The sequence below is a fragment of the Sciurus vulgaris genome (genome assembly GCF_902686455.1).
Source record: "Sciurus vulgaris genome assembly, chromosome: 14".
In the NCBI taxonomy this organism is placed as follows: domain Eukaryota; kingdom Metazoa; phylum Chordata; class Mammalia; order Rodentia; family Sciuridae; genus Sciurus; species Sciurus vulgaris.
This window is the reverse complement of record NC_136475.1, coordinates 77,910,885-77,930,130: the sequence shown is the minus strand read 5'-3', so window position 1 is coordinate 77,930,130 and position 19,246 is coordinate 77,910,885. Positions and strand designations below refer to the sequence as shown.

The following is a 19,246-nucleotide window of genomic DNA, read 5'->3' as shown; positions in this document are numbered from 1 at the left end:
TGGGAGGGGTGGGGGGGAAGGAAAAAAATAACGGAATGAATCAAACATCATTACTCTATGTAAATGTATGAATATGCAAATGGTATGCTGTTACTCCATGTACAAACAGAAGCAACATATATCCCATTTGTTTACAATAAAAATAAATTAAAAAAAAAAAAGGGATGGAGCTCAGTGGTAGAGTACTTGCCCAGCTTGCTGGGGGCCTTGAGTTTGATTCCCAGCACTGTAATGTGGGGCACCAGAACAAAGTTCTTTGACCAAAGGTGCCCAGGGAGAGAGTGTCCACCAGTGTAGACAAAAGGACTGACGGTGCTTTGCAGGAGCAAAGACAAAGCCCCCCAACCCTTAACAGCTGAGCAGTGATAAATTCAGCTGGTATATAGTTGTCGCCTGGGAACTCCCCCAGAGCAGCCATCTCCAGGCATTTAAGAGTTCCAGACAGCCTGTTCAGGGTTCTTACTGAGGTTTTCCAAAGGACTATGAACTGCCCTGGCTCTGAGACTGCTTCTTCCACCCCGAGGGAGACACTTGAGGTGGACATCTTTAGGAATGAACTGTCTTGGACATGTCTTCCTCCAAGATGTCTCCTTCCCAGCCTCTCAATCTTTTTGACTCCTTTCTTCACTTACCTATGCTTCCCTTAAATTTCTTCCATGATTTTGCTTTTCTGGATTATTTGCCACAGTTTTTTTTATTAATCTCTCTAAGACCAGACCTAAAATCTGAACCCTGAGCTGCCAGAGACGATGAGAAGCTGTTTTTCCACTTCTCTGGGAGGATTCGACGGACAGAGGCAGGCATGAGAGCTGCCGTCTGTGCACCAGGAAGTCCCCACATACACACACTGAGGAAGAAGGAACTTCTGAGGGTAGCCTGGAAAGACAAGGAGACAAAGAGAGGCATTCCCACTAGCAACCACCCTCCCCATCCAGAGGGAAAAGGGAAGCGACACTGTATTAAGATCTTACTATGTGTCAAGTACTTTGCTATAGACTTTATGGGTTCTTAATGTCAGGTTGAAGATAGGCAAAAATCCCCTTTATTGTTTGCCTCGAAGATTTTGTTTTTCCCTGGAAGATAATGATGTCTGACAAGCCTCTAAGAAAAGAAGTGACATTTTTTATAAAACCAAACTTAAGCTTGAGCCATGGGCTAGGGAAGTAGAAGACTTGCCTAGCATTCTGAGGCTAAGTTTCATCCCCAGAAGGGCAAAAAGAAAATTAATAAAAAGCATGAGACATAGTACTCTCTCCTAAGGCAATGATTTCCAGCCTGGGGAAAAGCAGGGAACCTCTAGAGAAACAGAGGATTCTGGGAAAGGGAAATTCCTGGTAGTAACCTCTCTGGTGAATGCCTGGGTTCCCAGGTGGCCAGAGCAGCAGCAGCAGCAGCAGCAAACTGAAAATACGAAGAAGGATTTTCTTCCTGGCTGGCTTTCTCTTCAACCTTGTCTGCCTTGTTTGGCTTTTCTCTGCTCCCATGCACTACCCAGAAAGACCTCCAGAGGGTGCTTTAAGCTCATCTAAGGCTGCTTGTTCCATTTAAGGATGCCAACATTAACCTAGGTAAACACAGGTAAGGCTCAGTGAGAGGTGTATCTGGCCAGGGTACCATCCTCAGTCCCAGCCCCCAGAGCAGCTCAGGATCAGGACAGCAGCAGCCTTTCTCACACCTGGATCTCCTCTGGGGAAGTTGTCCCTTTCCTACCCTATTTCCAAATATGGATAAGATTGCCAGATTTAGCAAAATACAGGACACCCACTTAAATTTGAATTTCATATAAATACTTTTTAAAGATAAATATGTCCCAAATAGTGTTTGTGACATACAAATACTTGGGAAAAAAAAGTGCTTATCTAAAATCCCAATTTGGGGCTGGAGTTGTGGCTCAGTGGTAGAGCGCTTGCCTAGCATGTGTGAGGCTCTGGGTTTTATTCTCAGCATCGCATATAAATAAGTGAATAAAATAAAGACCCATCTATATCTAAATTTAAAATATTTAAAAAAACAAATTTAACTAATTTGTCTCACATTTTTTCCATAATTTTTATTGGTGCATTATAGTTGTACATAATAGTGGGATTCATTGTTACATATTCATATGTGCACACAATGTAACAACATAATTTAGTTAATATCATTTCCCAGAATTTCCCCTTCCCTCTCCCCCTCTCTCCCCTTAGTTCCTTTCCTCTACTCTACTGATCTCCCTTCAATTTTCATAAGATCCCCCTAGATTTCTCTAAAGTGGCTTACATTTATCTGGCAATTCTAGTTTGGGTTTACACTTGTGTTTCCCACCTTCTGTTTATAATGTGTTAATGGAATGTCTACCAGGCTTGTGTTACATCCCACAAAAATGAATCAAAGCAGCTCCTGCATTTAAAGGTGAGTTGACATGTTGACAAACAGTTACAGTATAGAAAGTATAGGAAGCAAAGAACAGTGGAATAAAATTGAATTTTCATGTTGGATTTAAATTCAAAGTCCACTTATGATGTTCACTAATGGTGTGTCTTAGTCAAGTTATGAACCTCTGGGCCTCTGTTGTGAAAATGAGAATAATATTACCCTGATAAGACCAAGGAGGTTATAAAAAAATGATGTGTATCTCATGCCTGGCTGTAGTAGGAGCTAAATAAATGCTAGTCCACCCCTCCTTGTGTGGTGCTGGGGATCAAACCCAGGGTCTTGCCCATGCTAGGCAAGCACACTACTGCTGAGTTGTATCTCCAACCTCTAGTGTCCCTTTTATACGTAAGAAATGCTAGCCGGGAGCTGTGGTACATGCCTGTAATCCCAAAGGCTCAGGAGGTTGAGGCAGGAGAATCATGAGTTCAAAGCCAGCCTCAGCAAAAGCGAGACACAAAGCAACTCAGTGAGACCCTGTCTCTAAATAAAATACAAAATAGGGCTGGGGATGTGGTTCAGTGGTCAAGTGTCCCTGAGTTCAATCCCTGGTACCCAAAAACAAAACAAAATCGATTAATCGCTATTTAATCGAGGGCATATAAAAGTGCCATGGTAGCAATCAGCTTTACCAGTTTTTGGAAGATCTTTTACAAAGGAAGCAAAGCTTTATTTTTTAAATAAAAATAGTAGCTGCTATCATTTATCAAATATTCATAGCATGCTAAGCATTGTGCTTATAAGCACCTGATAAGCACGATCTCATTTTATCCTTACATTAACTGTTTGCAGTATTTACTATTACAATCCCCACCTTACCCATGGAGAAACTGAGTTCAGTAGCTTGTTGTACAACCAGTAAGTGGAAGATTTAGCATTTCCACTCAGGTCCCTCTAACTCCCTACCCCTGTTCCTCCCCTCCACCTTATGCCACCTTTGCACAAATTGGCCCTTCAAGTTTGAGTATATGGTCACTAGGAAGAAAAGTACCATTTACGTATGGTTGATGTAGATGCAAAAGATGAGAAGGTGGAAGAAGAGTCCTGAGGTCCTGACTGCCTCAAAATCCTCCAGGTTCTTCCAAGTTTTATCACCCATCTGCTTCTCATGGGCAGAGCTTTCTGCAGAAAGCAGGTTACCATCGTGCAATCTAAGCCACTGGACTAGAGTTGCTTTTTATTTGGAGTGCACTAAGCTGTTAATGTTCACAGCAGATTTGTCTTAAGACCTTCACAAATTTTCAGTTTGCATATTTGCTCCCATACAATATAATAAAGCATAACTGGGCCAGAGGGGTGAAAAGGGACTTCTTGACTCTAATGCAGTTTTGAATATTAGTGATAGCTACCATGCATTTTTATGTATATATATATGTATATATATGTGTGTGTGTGTGTGTGTGTTGGGTGTGTGTGTGTGTGTGTGGTGCTAGGGATTGAATTCAGGGCCTTGCACATGCAGCGAGGCAAACACTCTACCAACTGAGCTATATCCCCAGCATTTTGTATTTATAGTATATCAGACACTGCTAGGCAGTCTTCATATATTATCTCATTAACCATCATCATAGCCACAGGTAAAGAAAACCAAGGCCAAAGTCACATACCCGGCAAGTATTGGGCCTGGTGTTCATGGGACTCCAGTAGGGTCCCATGCACACTCTAAATAAAGGCTCATTTACTTTGAGGTGTGTAATTAAAATCTATTCCATGGCAAAATTACATATTGCTTATATGAGTCCCCTATAGAAGTTCATAACCGTGTCAAGGAGTTACTATATTGTGAGCATCCGTCCTATTTTAGTGCCCTGTTCCACTTTTAGCTAGTTTCCAATGAATAATGAACAGGGTTGGTAACAGTTACCAGTCCTGCAATACCTCCCTGCCTCCACTTCACAGCAAGGCCAGGCACCCCAAAACTAAACTCCATTCTGAACTTTAGCCTCCCAATCAGCAGAGCTAACCTCTTCCCTTAGACTCCTGCCATTCTCTTGGCTTCCCCAGTCTTCCGGGGAAAAGCACAGAAAGGCCAGATTGTTTTTAACTCATGTGGCTATCTCCAGTCCTGTGCAAGATGCTAAGGATACGAAGGTAAATAAAGTCATGGAGTTGGGTGTGAGGGTCTCCTCTGAGGAGGATACAAATGATCATAGTAACACAAAGAGGGACTTAACAAAGAATGTGCTTGGTGTCAAAGAGAAAGAATGTGCCACTTCAGGGTCAGGGTGGGACTGGGGGAGTTCATGACAGAGTCACAAAGGAGTTGATACTAGAGCTGGTCTTGGAGAATAGGTAGAAGTTGCCTGGTGAAGAAAAAGAAGGAGGTTCAGCCACAATGCAGAACTGTTTGTTTGGGCAATTGCGAGTGGTTGTTTTCATGGCTGACATACATGGCGAGAAATGTGAGCTGGGGTAGGGCATGAAAGGAGTGGAGGTAAAGTGGACATTGTTGTTAGGGGCCAGATTGTAAGAATCTGTCCACCACATGAAGGTGTCTGAACTTTTAAGTCAATATTTCTTAAACTTTTCCACTGAAGAAACCCAAAGACAATGGACAGTACAGGTGTGGGGATGGACAGCATCCAGTTTTGAGCCCTGTGTCAAAATACTCGAGAAAAACAATTTAAAAGAAGGAAAGATTTATTTTGGCTCATGGTTCCAGAGGTTTCAGTCCCTGGTCACTTGGCTCATCTCTGTGGGCTTGTGGTGTGGCAGAACATCAAGAAGGAACAAGTAGTGAAACTAAACTATTTACCTCATGGTGGCCAGAAAGCAGAGAGGGGGAGAAGTCCTGGGATAAAAAACACCCTTCCAGGGTATGCCACTGTGACCTACTTCCTCCAACTGGACCTTACCTCTCACAGTTTCTACCACCACCCACAATAGTCCATTCAATTTTGAGTCCATCAATGGGTTAATCCATTGATGAAGTCAGAGACTTCATGATTCAATCACATCCCCAAAGTCCCATCTCTGATGAATGCTGCACTGGGGACCAAGACTTCAACACATGAGGCTTTGTGGAATATTCCAAATCCAAACTATAACAAGCCCATCTCCCTTTAAAAGTCTTAACTTTGAAATCAAGTAATTTTTGCTTTCTACTACATATGTCTATCATTTTAATATAAAAGGATTGTTTTCCTGAAACTCTCAATAAAATTTAAATTTTTACCTATTCTAAAGCTTTTTTATCCTATGTACTTCCATGACTCTCCCATCCCACCAAAAGTTTCCTAATCCAGTTTAAGAGAGAGAGTCATAGGATTTAAGCAGGGAGTTATGTGGAAAGCTTTATCTTCTAGAAAGTCTTCTGGCACAAGCGTTGAGGCTGGATCAAAGGTAGAGAAACTCAAGACAGAGTAGGTTGGAGACTCTGCAATAATAGCCAGGCCAGAGATGGTCAAGGTGAGGGAGATAAAGAAGGGAACATATTTGAGAGACATTTAAGAAGTAGATTTGATAATCACAGAAAACGGTCCTGGGAGTTAAGGAGAGAAGTGGGTTAGGACTACTCCCCCACTGTGTTCTAGAGAGTGATGCCATTAACAACAACAGGGAATATAGGAAGGGTGGGTTTGGAAGGGAAGGACAAAGAATTTAAGCACACTGAGTTTGGGGTGACTATGGAACAGGGGGTTACAGTTGTTTACAGGGCAATGGCACAGACAGGTCTGAGAGTTGGGAGGATTATTTAGGATGCAGATACAGAATCAGAAGTCATTGAACAGGTGAGGTTACTCAAAGAACATGGATAGAGAGAGGAAAGTGAGATGGGAACCCTGGGAATCATCAGTGTATAAGGGCAGATTTAGGGAACAATGGAAAAAGGAATGTCAAAAGGTCAGGAGCATGACAGCAAAGGTGACAAAAGAAAATAATGGATAAACTAGACTTCATGAAAATTTTTAAATTTGGTACACCTAAAGACTACCAACAGTAAAAAAGCAATCCACAGAATGGGAGAAAATATTTGCAAGTCATAGCTCTGATAAGAGATTAATATCCAGAATATATAGAGAAACCCTAAAATTCAACAACAACCAAAAAAAAAAAAAACCCATTAAAAAATGGAAGAAGGGACTTGAATAAAGGTTTCTCCAAAGAAGATACACAAATGGCCAAATAGCACATGAAAAGATGCTCAATATCATAATCACTAGGGAAATGTAAATCAAAACTATAATGAAATACCAGCACATGGCCATTATGATGGCTACCATCAAAAAACAGAAAATAACAAATGTTGGTGTGGATTTGGAGAAAATGGAATGCTTTCACACTGTTAGTGGGAATGTAAAATGGTTCAGGTGCTATGAAAACAGTACAGCAGTTCCTCAAAAAATTAAGCATAGATTTACTGTATTATCCATCAGAAATTTAAAACAAGGTCTGAAAAAGATGTCCGTACACTCATGTTCATAGCAGCATGTAGCACAACTAAAAGGTAGAAGCAACCAGAATATTCATTGATGGATGAATGAGTAAGCAAACTATATTACAAACATATAATGAACTCTGTTATTCAGTCTTAAAAAGGAAGGAAATTCTTATATATGCTACATCAAACTCTGATATATATGCTACATGAACCTTGAGGACACTATGTTAAGTGAAATAAGCCAGTCACAAAAATATAAATGAGATACTTAGTCAAAATCATAGAGACAGACAAGAGAATGGTGGTTGCCAGGGCTGGAGGGAGAAAGGAATGAGGAGTTACTGTTTAATGGGGACAGAGTTTCATTTACAAGATGAAAAGAGTTCTGGAAATGGATGGTGGTTGTTATGGTTTGGCTGTGGAATGTTCCCCAAAGGCTCATGTGTTGAAGTCTTGGTCCTCAATGTAGCAATGTTCAGGGGCGGGGCTTTGGGAAATGCTTGGATCATGAGGGATTAATCCACAGATGGACTTATATTGAAGGGATAATTGGTAGCGGGTAGAAACTAGGAGGTGGGACCTAGTTGGAAGAAGTAAGTCACTGGGGACATGCCCAGAAAGGGTGTATCTTATCCCTGGCCCCCCTTCCTCCTTCCCTTTTTCTCTCTTCTTCCGGGCCACCGCCATGAGGTAAGTAGTTTTGCTCCACCACTCATTCCTCACCATGACATTCTGCCTCACAATGGACCCAGAAGCAACAGAGCCAGGTGACCATGGACTGAAACCTCTGAAACCACCAGCCCAAGTAAATTTTTCCTCTTGTAAATTGTGGGGTTTTTTGTTTGTTTGTTTTTGCGGGGGGCGGGGGGGGGGGCGGTTGATACTAGGAATTGAACTCAGGGGCACTCAACCACTGAGCCACATCCCCAGTCCTATTTTTGTATTTTCTTTAGGGACAGGGCCTCATTGAGTTGCTTAGCACCTCACTTTTGCTGAGGCTGGCTTTGAACTTGCAATCCTCCTGCCTCAGCCTCCCAAGTCATTGGGATTACAGGCATGCGCCACCAAGCCTGGCTGTAAATTGTGTTTTGCAGAGGTATTTTGTCACAATGACAGAAAGATGACAGTAACAGTGGTGATGGATAAACAACATTATGAATGTATTTTATACCATTGAATTATATGTTTTAAAATGGTTAAGATGGTGTATATATATCTATATATATGCATATATATGTATATTTTTAAGTTTCTTAGTTGTAGATGGACACAATACCTTTATTTATTTATTTTTATGTAGTGCTGAGGATTGATCCCAATGCCTCACATGTGCTAGGTAAGTACTCTACCACTGAGCTACAATCCCAGACCAAGATGGTATATTTTAAGTATATTTTACCACAATGAAACATTTGGGAAAAAATAAGGTCAGGAGAATCTATGGCTTCTTGGAGAAGCAGCTGACTCCAGGACTGGGGCAAGGGAGGTGCAGGATGAGCCTAGAATATCCTGTGCCAGAAGCAAGGAAGTGCCCAAAGAATAACGGGGACAAGTCCAAAGGACGAGGGACTGCTTGAAGTTTCTTTCACTGGCCAAATCTTTGATACATTGAACATCAAAACAAATAATCCTAGAAATGAATTGCAACCCATTGGGAAAGAAATCCATATCCTCATTGATATAAATGGGTATAGAGCTGAACCTGGCAGATTTCAGAGTCACAATGAACTAAGAACTGCTGTGTGTACCTTTTGTTTTCCTCTTTTTTGAGTTGAGAATGTCCATAACAATTATCCTACACCTGGGCCACTATTGTATGTTGTATATATAAGAGGCAGATGATGTGTCTCCTGATCTTACAGGTCTTCAGATCAAAGGAATGGTACTGGTACTCGGGTATTGTACCCAAGGTCTCTGACCTGAGGAGCCATATTCACACTGGAATCTGATTCAGATGACAAGATCCTGTCTTTGAGTTGGTGCTGTCATGGAATGAGATTTGAAGATCGAAGAAGAGACGAGTGTATTTTGCATTGAGTGGGATATGAATTGTGATCAGAGGGCAGGGTGTGGCAAATTATATTTTTCAAAATAACAGCTTGACAATATTTCCCATTCACAACTTATTGTGTGACTTTGAGACTTACTATATCCTTATGTGACTTGTATTCCATTGAGAGATGGGATCTATATTCCCTCCTCTTGTCATTGGGTAGGCCACTGTGATTTTTTTCAATGAAGTGTGTGATTCAGAGGCTAGGTTATAAAAAGGAATGCAACTTCTCTAATGTTCACTGAAATACTCAACTTGAAATCTTCAACTACCATGTAAGTGAGTACTGAGGCCACCATGTAGTGAGAAATTCCAAACTAGCTCTAAGACAGCAAGATGAGAGAGGGTTGTCCAGTCACTCCTGGTGCTTAATTTCCAGCCACCATTACAATTACATCCTGAACCAGAACCACCCAACTGTGCTCTTCCTGAACTCCCATTCCACAGAAATAGAGATAATGAAATGGTTGTTGTCTTACACCAACGAGTTTGAGTGATTCATTTTGTAGAAATAGATGATTAGCACACCTTAAAATGTGAACATGTGGAGCATCTAGATACTGGTACACAGGGATTCTGTGTAGAATGGTCCTCCACTCCATGTGTGATGAAGGGGTGGGGAGAAAAGGATCTTTGTCTCTTCTCAGAGTTACTCGGGGAAATCTATACCACTCAACTCTACATCTGTAAACATGGAGCTGAGCTGGAACTTCAGAAAGGAGAAGGAAGTAAAAATAATCTGAGCCTGAATCTTCTCCCTTGTCTTTCTTTATAGCTCCCAAGATACCTTATAGGTACAGTTAGAAACAGTTTCAGTTTTTCAACTCTGTGCCTAGGAACAAGTGTAGCTTGGGTTTCTACTCTCTTAACCATGTCTTGGGACTTACTGTCCACTAGAACCCTTTCTCAGAATTGCATTAGATGGGAGGAGAGGGCATAGATTCAGCATCCGTTGTGTCCCTGTTTTCTTACTCACCAATCTGTCTCCTCCTTTACCCTGGAGAAAATGGACTCTTTGGGGGGTGATTTGACATCAATAGTCCTAAGGTGGAATTTGTGGGAGCTAGACAGGGAGACTCAGATTAGAATGCTAGGCTGCTAGTTTATACTTCTGAGTCATCACTTGAAGAGAATGTAGCATCTCTGGCATGTCAACAAGCCCAGCCAAATCCAGTGATGTTCATCAAGAGGGTTTGATGAGGGCTGGGTTAGGGAATGATAGAAAGGTAAGGTGTGAAGAAGAGCTTACATTTGATTAGAGAGAGTCACAGGAGGTCACTAAACCCAGTGAGGAAATCTACCTTAGTGGAAACATTTGGGATAGTGTAGATGGGAGGATTCATGAAATTGAGAATGCCAGTCTTGATTAATAGAGGACTAGGATCTTGGCATTAAGATTGAGAGCAAAGGGGTCAGAAGAGTTATAATAGCAGTCATACTTAAAGACAAAATATATCTATCAATAATAAGGAAAATGTTGACTAAAGAGTCTGAGGCCAGAAAGAGTGAGAAAGAATGAAAATCTTTGTCTTCACTTGATTCAATTACATAAACATTTTTTTGGAACTGTACTATGTGTCACATTCTGTGCTAGATGCTAAGGGGGCTGAGTGAGTAAGACAGAATTCCTGCCCACCAGGGACAGTCTAACTGGGGAGACAGACGTGTAAACAAAGGATAATACTGTAAGATGTGTGTAATAAAAGAAGTATGTAGAAGTGGGTATAGAGGTGACCTCCAGATATCCGTGGGAATCAGGGCTGAGGTCTCAGAGCCAGGATCCATCTGTACCATGAGAATCAAGAAAATGAACTCAGTGTGGGGGTGGGCATCTGGAACCCCCGGGAAGAGCAGTGGGGAGGAGGAGAAGGAAGAGGAGGGATGGAGAGGATAAAAGCAGACTTGGAATAGGGAAATCGGAACTGGCAGATCAAAGGAGCTAGTTGTGAGGAAGTCGAATCCACACCAGAGAGTGGGCCAGAGGAAGAAACAAGTCGTTTACAAATTCATTGGGAGGACAATCCTGTTGGTAAAAAGTCGTGTGCTATGTGTAGGGACGATTGTGTTAGCTCGATTTAAGGATAAAGGCACAGACTTTCTAGTAGGAAAATGCAGAAAACTTAATTTGGGGATTAGAGTAGCAAGCTGTGATTGGAAGCCACAAATCAAGAAAGGCGACCGAACGCGGCCTCCGTTCCTCCACGTCCCCGAAAGAGAGCAAATAGTCTCTCCGCCTTTGCAGAAGCCATAGGAGAAAAGAACCCGTCAGCCGATGGCTACGAATCAGGTGAAAACGCTTGTTCCTTCTGCGACTGGACAGGGTGGAGGAATTGTTACCCTGTTGCTAAGGAAAAAGGAAGGGGCTGTTCCCAGTTGCCGTGGTGACAAGGTAAGAGCGTTCCCTCGGTACCGCCGCACGTTCACGAGGCCGTTTCCTCCTCTCGTTGCTATGGCGATCTAGAGGGACTGTTCTCGTCGCCCGCACCTCCCGCCGCAGTTGCTAAGAAGAGGTGGAGGTAGGGGCTGTCCTCCGCTCGCCACCCGGTTGCCGTGGAGACGGAGGGTGCGCTGGCCCCGCCCCGCTCGGACTGACAGCGGTGGCCGCATCGCGCCTGCGCAGTGCTCTCTTCCCCCGCAGTCTCTGTGCGTTGAAGCCGGAGACCGCGGCGGCCTCTGCTAGGACCCTCCGCCCCGGAGCCGCCGGCCGGAGCCGCAGCCTCAGCCGCAGCGCCCCCGCCGCCCGTCCCCTCCCCAGTCGCCTCCGCCGGAGCAGCCTCGCGCACTGTGAGTCCGGGCCGAGGCGACGGACGCCGTGGGGCTGAGTCAGCGGGAGGCCCGGGCCGGGCTGGGGGAGGGGAACGGGCTCCCCATTCCCGCCGCCGCCGCCCCCACCCGCAGCCGCGTCTGCCCCGCCGGTCTCCCGCCCTCCGTCCCTCTCTCGGGACTCCCTGCGGCCTCGGCAGCCAGGCCTCCCCGAGCCACTCCTCCCATTCCCTTGTCCCTCCCTCCCTCCGAACCCACTTCGGGGTCCTTACCCCCTAGATGTGGCGCGGCCGCACCTTTGCCCTGGCCTGGTATTTCCCCCCAAAACTACCTCCCTTCGCTCCTGTCCCTCCTCCGTTCTCCTTACTCCTGGGCCTGACATCTTCTGGTCTCTCTGGTTTTCCCCAGTGATTTGCCAGAGAAAGAGTGACAAGGGAGAGAGCAAGGGGAGACTTGGGGGAGGGGGACATTCTGCCTGTCCAAACCTTGGGACCCCCAGGCTTCTACCCACACACAGCAGCCCTGGCTGGTTTGGGGGAGCAGATTTGGACAGTTCTAACTGCTGAGAGCCTGTGGGGCTTTCGGAATGGGTTTCATCGAGCAGGGTTCAGCCCCATCATGATCGGCTACTGTTTAGTGAACACCGTTGCTGGAGCATGGTGGCCTTCTGGAGGGTTGAGCGACTGCCCTGGCCGCACTGTGCAGGGAAGTAGAAGGTGGTAGAGGGAGGGGAGAAAAGGTTGTGTTTGGGAGCTCAAGTTCCTGGGCTTCCGGTGCGTCTTTGTGAATAACCATGTTGCAGTACTCTTTAAAATGCTTTTTTTTTTTTTTTTAAATCACATTAGTGTAACGTGAGATTTGAAAACAGTCCTGATATTATACATCGCAAGTGTTTACCATTCTATAAGGGAAATTGGCAGGACTTCAATTCTGATACCTGTAAATTCCACCAGGTAACCCACTGGGTAATAGTAAGTTTTGACAGCATGAACAGAGTGGAGAAGAGGAGAATCGAGGTTTCTCCATGGTGTAGGTCTGTTGCCTGTCCTCCTCCCTCCTACAACTGTGAGTCTTGCTAGAACATGCCACCTGATAGGGGTTCTAGTATATTTTAACCATTCTGGGTCATTTGCTACCCATCCACTTGCCTATCTTGCAGTCCTTGCTCTTGGAACAGAGGAGGGCCCCAAACTGTTTTCTTTTTCCAGAAGCCAAGCTGAAGTCAGAGTTGGTGCTCACAGCCAGGAGCTCTTAATAGACATGCCTCAACTCGAGGGCTCCTAACTACTGTGTGTACCTCATTGTCGACTTCCTTTGATTCCTCCTTTTTTTTTTCTTCCATATTTCAGTGTACTGTTAGAAAATACATGTAAATAAAAGCTAATTCTACTTTACAAGAGGCTACTTTACTCCAGGCTGCAAAGGATTGGTGGTCTACTTCTGAAAATCCTAGTAAAGGAGCTACATTTGGAGTTTCCGGGATTGCACAGTGAGAAGTAGTGATTTCACTCCTTGACTTTGCTCAATCATGGCCTATTGGCAGCCTTCTCAGAGCCACTCCCTGCCCCCATGCCCATCAGATTGGTTTACAGTAGCAAAGACGGCTGTCGTCGCCCTAGTTTTAAACATAGAGATGAAGTTCAGGAAAACTACAGCCCCCATCCAGCAGTGCAGTTTCTTCTGTTTCAAATGCCAGTCGGGTTTGGTGGGGTGCACCTGCCTGTAGCGCAGTGGGAACTATGGGGCCTGAGAGTTAAATTCCTTGTGGTCCTCTCTGTGTCACATAGCTCACCGAAATACCCGAGGAGGGCAGGAGAAGACAGCTGTGCTGGAGAGCTGCTCCTCCTGGGCTGAGTGTATTTTGGGAATCAGTGATATTACTGGGGTGGAGGGTTGTGAATTAAGCAAGAAAATGTGTCAAGGCTAGATAGATCAGGAGGGTGTGAGGAAAATGTTCCCTTCCCAGTTTGCTGTGGGATGGTACCTTTTCAGAGCATCAGAGTGGTTTTTATATGAGTTAATTTTCCTTTGAAATCCATACCTGTGTTTTATGAGATAATGATGGAATGCCTTTTAAACTACTTTCTCAGGAAACAGGACTAACACCCCTCTTATATATTGCCTTTTTGCTAAAGGTAATTGTTAAAATCAGGGAGAGGAACATGATTTGAACCAAGTTAGATCTAAATCTATGTAATGGATGTTATGGTTTTGTAGGACTGTATTACCTTGATTCTAAGGCACATCAGAAATTTACAACATTTAGGTAAAATAATGCTACCAGATCAAAATTATATTGATTCCAAAGTGAATTTTAACTTCATAAACATTAAAACAGTCAGAAGTTGCAAAACTTGAAGGAATTATTTGTGTGCCTTAGAATTAGAAAGAATGGTGTGTTGCTGCGGGTACTAACCCACCTTCCTGAGAAAGAGTAATGCATTGTGAAGGTGGTTTCTTCAAGTCCTTCCTCTGCCTGCTTTGTGGGGTTGTATCTGCTAGAGTTAGGCATGGTAGTAGCTATTGAACAGAGGGAAGTTCCCATATGGGAATCTAACTCAGGGCCTCAAGATGGTACTCTCAAGAAACCAAGCAAGTAGCTGGTAGCAAACATCTTATGAGCTATACCCGAATTTAGTCAAGTAATATTTTTCAGAAGCTGAACAGAAAATACAGTTTTTCTGACCAGAATACATCTGCCCCCAATTGTTAAAAGACATATTAGTAAGGATCCTAAGGTACATGTCCTCCCCTTAGAATTTTAGAAATCTAAGGAGGAGACCTTCAGACGGTAGAGCTTAATGTTCTTATTTCCATATTTTGACATGAGACACCAAGAGTTAAGTGAGTTGCCCTGAGGTCACCAAACTAATGTAGAAAGTATGTAAAGGCACCTTGTAAACTTCATACACTATGCAAATGATTGTTGGTGATTATTAGTGTCTGAGTCAGAATTAGAGCCCCAATTTCTAGACTAGAGCTATTCTACAACACCACATTGCTTCATCCCTCATATTTAATAGTCCACAGGGTTTTAATAAAAATAATTCAGTAGTCTGTAATTAGCTGTGTAGTCGAAGGCTTGTTTTATTGTCCTAGACGTTGCAAAGCCAGGCAAAATTTAGTGTCAAACTTAATTAAATGTTTATTCTTGCCACCTTAAAAATAATCATTTTCCTTCACACATTCCAACTTCAGAAAGGTTTTTATCTCTTTAAAATTTGCCCCAACTAACAAAAAGCAAATGCAAAGTTGGGTATTTGACGTCTCAACTTCTTATCTGTGTGGCTGCGGTATTCCAGAAGGCCAGGTGGAGAGGCAGCAGTGCTTGACAGGAGGAGCAAGCACCCTAGATGGCTTCAACGTTCTCTCCCAGTTCTCGAATGTAACCTTTTGTAGTTCTTGAAAGTCATAGAACTTCTAAGCCTATTCTTGGGGAAGCGAGGCAATCTGGCCTCTGGAGGTGACAGATCTGAGTTCAAATCCCATCCTACCACTTCCTGCTGTGTAACATTGGGCAGGTTACATAACCTCTGAGTGCCAGTTTCCTTATCTGTAAGCCTGGAATAATGATCATCTATTTTACAGGATTGTTTGGAGAAGTAAACGAATGGAAGTATATAAGTACCCACTTAATAAGAGAAAGCACAATCATTTCATATTTACCAAGGTCTAAAATTTTTAAAAATAATGCTTTCAAATTTTATCTTGACTTAAATGCATCCCAAACCCTCAGTCAGTAGCCTCCATCCCTCTGGAGCCCTCTCAGTGCTTTTGAAATGCACAAGGAAATTTGTCCTGTGAAGACCTGGCATTTGGAGTATTATTTCTAACTGCCAAAATAGGAGCAGGGTGTATATGAAATGCCCCTTTGTCTCCATGTATTCAGCTGACCTGGTTATCTGAAAGAATTGCGGGGCACAAGCAGTTGACTCCAAAAGAGCACAGACTTAGTGTGTTTGTGTGTTGTGGGGGCCTTTAGTCCTTCCGTGGGGGAGGCCAGTGTGGGGAGTGATCTTAATTTGAAATGGAAGAACTGCTCAGTGCTTGCTGGTGAGGAAAGCGCACATGGCCTTCACTCACTTTCTCTACCATTAGAGGTGTAGCTTGAATAGGTGACTTTGCTCAGATCAGCTCTGCACTCGTGAGGGCAGGGAAAGGAACTACTTGTCTCAGGAGGAAAACCTCTTTGCAAGTGAGGAGAGACAAAGGGAGGTCATTTTGGATGGGAGCAATTATAGAAAGACTGAAAGCAGAGAATAGGGAGTAACTAAGGAGCCAGAGCAAGCTGTTCAGTGGGGGAATTCCTAGGTACATTTCATTAAGGAAGAGAAGGCTGTGGATAGGCTTCAAGGATTGGAAAGATAAATGCAAGTATTTACCTCTGGGATGTGGGATTTGTGGGGCTGGGGGAAAAGGAGAGTCCAAAGGAGAACTTTTGCTTTATGTGCTTCAGTGTTTGACTTGTTATAAGACACATGTGTCTTTTGTAATTTAGTGAAGACCAAGTAGAGTTGGTTGTGTTGGTTGTTCAGTAAATATATTTTGGTACAAAATAAATAATTGCCTTTACTTGGATCCTTCAGCAGTGGGGCCCACAGGGTTAGATTGCTTCCTTGCAATGAACCACGCCATTTTCCACCAAATCAGGCTTTTAAGTGAAGGTAGGATCCTCCAACATGGCTGCTTCCTGGGCAGCCCGGTATAATTCATGGACCACCTACCTCCCCACTTTTCTCAGTCTTTTCATTCCATTTTTGAGAATAGTCTCCTCCTCTTGACCAATTGAAGCACTTAACCTTTCTAATAACTAATTTATTTTCAACGACTGACTAAAATGTCATCTGGCCAGTATAACTTTTATGAAAAATCTGTGTCTCTGACTTAACATCCAGAGGGCTTGGCCTTTCAGGGGACCCCTGGCGTGCTGGTGCCCTTTGTTACAGTAGCTGCGGCCTAGAGCAGATGTGGCTGATACAGCACACTTTCCACATGGCGACTTATTGAGAGTTTCTGTTAGGAATTACTGATAAACTATAAGATCATTAAATAATGTTGAGCTTTTAATTTTGTCATGAGCTGGCCAGTTGTATTTTCTAGTCAGATGTCCTGTCTGTTATAGAAAGATGACACACCTATCATTTGGACATGTGCTTTGGGTGCTTACCCAGTGGTTAGGATGAGTTTTGCTGAGTAATTCACATTCCATCACCCAACCTCGCCTTTGGCCAAGAGTACAAATTCGTGTGACAGTTGGCCAAGGTCAGTGAGGCATCTTTTGGCCAAGGATGGGCTTTCCTCTATGGAGAGTTGGCTGTCCAACCCTGGCCCAGGCCCTGGACCTTGTTTTCACTAATGCCATGCCCTACCAACTTTGCTAAACTGGCTGAATGTTGTCACCTAACTTTTTATCAAAACATCAGTGTTTTGAGCTCTTAATGTTCCATTTGCCTCAAGTAAATAAGAACTTAGCCTCTCTGAAATGTTTTGACTCCATGCAAAATGATTTTTACCCAAAACTGTTTCCTACATATGAGAGATACCTACTACTGTGTAATGTATTTAAAATAACTAAGCAAGAAGCATATTTTAAATCTGCCTAGTAGGTTTTTAAAAAAAAATTTTTTAGTTGTAAATGGACACAATACCTTTATTTTATGTCTTTATTTTTATGTGGTGCTGAGGATTGAACCCAGTGCCTCACACATGCTAGGCAAGTGCTCCACCACTGAGCCACAGCCCCAGCCCCAGTAGTTTTGACTATATAGTGAAAGCCTTAAAATGACACAAATCCTTAAGCCATAAATTGCTGTTCTAGGAATATTTAGAAAATTGGAGGTATATTTAAAAATACTTGTATGTGTTTTATTATTAATACAACATGATTAATAATATGAAATATTTAAAGTAATCAAAAGAGTCAGCAACTGAGGATTGGTCAGGTTCACACAAATTACTGCACAGGCATTAAAAACATAGAAGATTATTGATAGCAAAAGTTATTATATAATCAATGAAGCAGGATGCAAAATAGTATATCAAGAATGATACCATTTTTGGGCTGGGGATATAGCTCAGTTGATAGAGTGCTTGCCTTACAAGCACAAGGCCCTGGGTTCAATCCCCAGCACCACAAAAAAAAAAAAAAAAAAAAAAAAAAAAAAAAAAAAAAAAAAAAAACAACAAAGAATGATACCATATTTATAAAGAAAAATATGAAAAGATTCTAGAAGAGCTTATGCCAAATAATGAATGCTTGTCACTGAGTAATGGATTGGAAGTCAATGGCTCTTTGTTAATGCCTTTTAGTGTTTTCTGAGCTTTTTCTACATGAAGCAACTATAACTTTATGACTTTTTAAACCAGTGACACACAAGATTCCATGTAGTAGTCTCTAAGAAAATTACTAAGTTGAAATGCTTATTTTGTTTCACTATCATCATGGTTAATGATAAATATTTCTCAGAGGTGTTTCTTTATTTGGGGGGGGGGGGGTTACAAGGAATTGAACTCAGGGGCAATTGACTACTGAGTCACATCCCCAGCCCTGTTTTGTATTTTCTTTAGAGACAGGGTCTCACTGAGTTCCTTAGCACCTCGCTTTTGCTGAGGCTGACTTTGAACTCACAATCCTCCTGCCTCAGCCTCCTGAGCCGCTGGGATTACAGACATGTGCCACTGCACCTGGCTCAGAAGTGTTTCTTAATACAGACTCTTCTTTTCTTCTTGGAGAACACATTCCCAAAATAAGATTGTTTGGTTGTGTGTCTTAAAAACAGAGCCTAGACACTCCAGAGTCCATTCATCCAAGTGAAGCAGCCTCTCTTGATTCAAGTAAGATATTTTAAAATTAGGAAAAGAAAGTGAGTCTTAAGATAGTTTTCTTTGCCTCTTAATTTTGCTGTTTAAATTTACCAGACCCATACTACAGGGCTTTGTTTTGGGTAGCCCCTCTCTCTCCCAGACCTTTTCAGATTCTCTGGATTCCCAGTCCCCCGGTATAGCAGGTGCCAGCTGGAGGCTTCACCTTTTTTTTTGGTGCCTGTGTACCTATCTGAGCTGTTCTAGAACACTGTGCCTAGGCCGGCCAGAGTCTTCTTTCTCCTTTTCTCTGGGTTACATTCTATTTGGCTCTCAACTCAGAGGCCCCTTTTTCCTCCAAGGATGAGGATTGTCAGTTGCCTACCAGTGACTGCCTGATGGGAAGAGGTCCTGGGCAGGAATAGGCTAGGCACCTTGCTCTTTGCTACCACAGGTCTCTGGAGCTGCTGACAGTCAGAGGGGATGACCTGGCAGCTGTCCTTCTCTCTCATCTTTCCTCTATACACATACATTGTACATCACTTCAGAATAAAGCACCAAGGATGTGTTACTAAAATCCAGTGTTGTCATATATACCAGTCATTGTATACATCCATCTTACCTTCCAATCCAGTGGACTGACACCTGCCTTCTACAAGCGGTGGAGTCTACCTAACTCAGCACAGGCAAAATGGTGCTTCTGGCTTCCTCCTGGGGACCCAGGACTTGGATTTAAGGGACATATGGCCTGTCGCACAGCTCGGCCTATGCAGTAATAAATGTTTGCTAAGCAAGATCTGCCTCTTCCTCCAAATGGTTCTGACTACCCAAACACT

General features: G+C 43.1%; 1 protein-coding gene across 2 annotated transcripts in view; it reads left to right on the top strand.

Moving 5' to 3' along the window:
• Nucleotides 1-11,466: 11,466 nt before the first annotated feature.
• The window catches only part of MAPRE3 (microtubule associated protein RP/EB family member 3), a 53,068-nt gene continuing 45,288 nt past the window's right edge, over nucleotides 11,467-19,246 (top strand). The window contains exon 1 of one of the 2 annotated variants that reach the window (XM_079109610.1): nucleotides 11,467-11,630. The gene's annotated coding sequence lies outside the window, so the exon portion shown is untranslated. The remainder of the gene's footprint in view (nucleotides 11,631-19,246) is intronic. The other variant, XM_079109609.1, reaches the window with a different exon arrangement.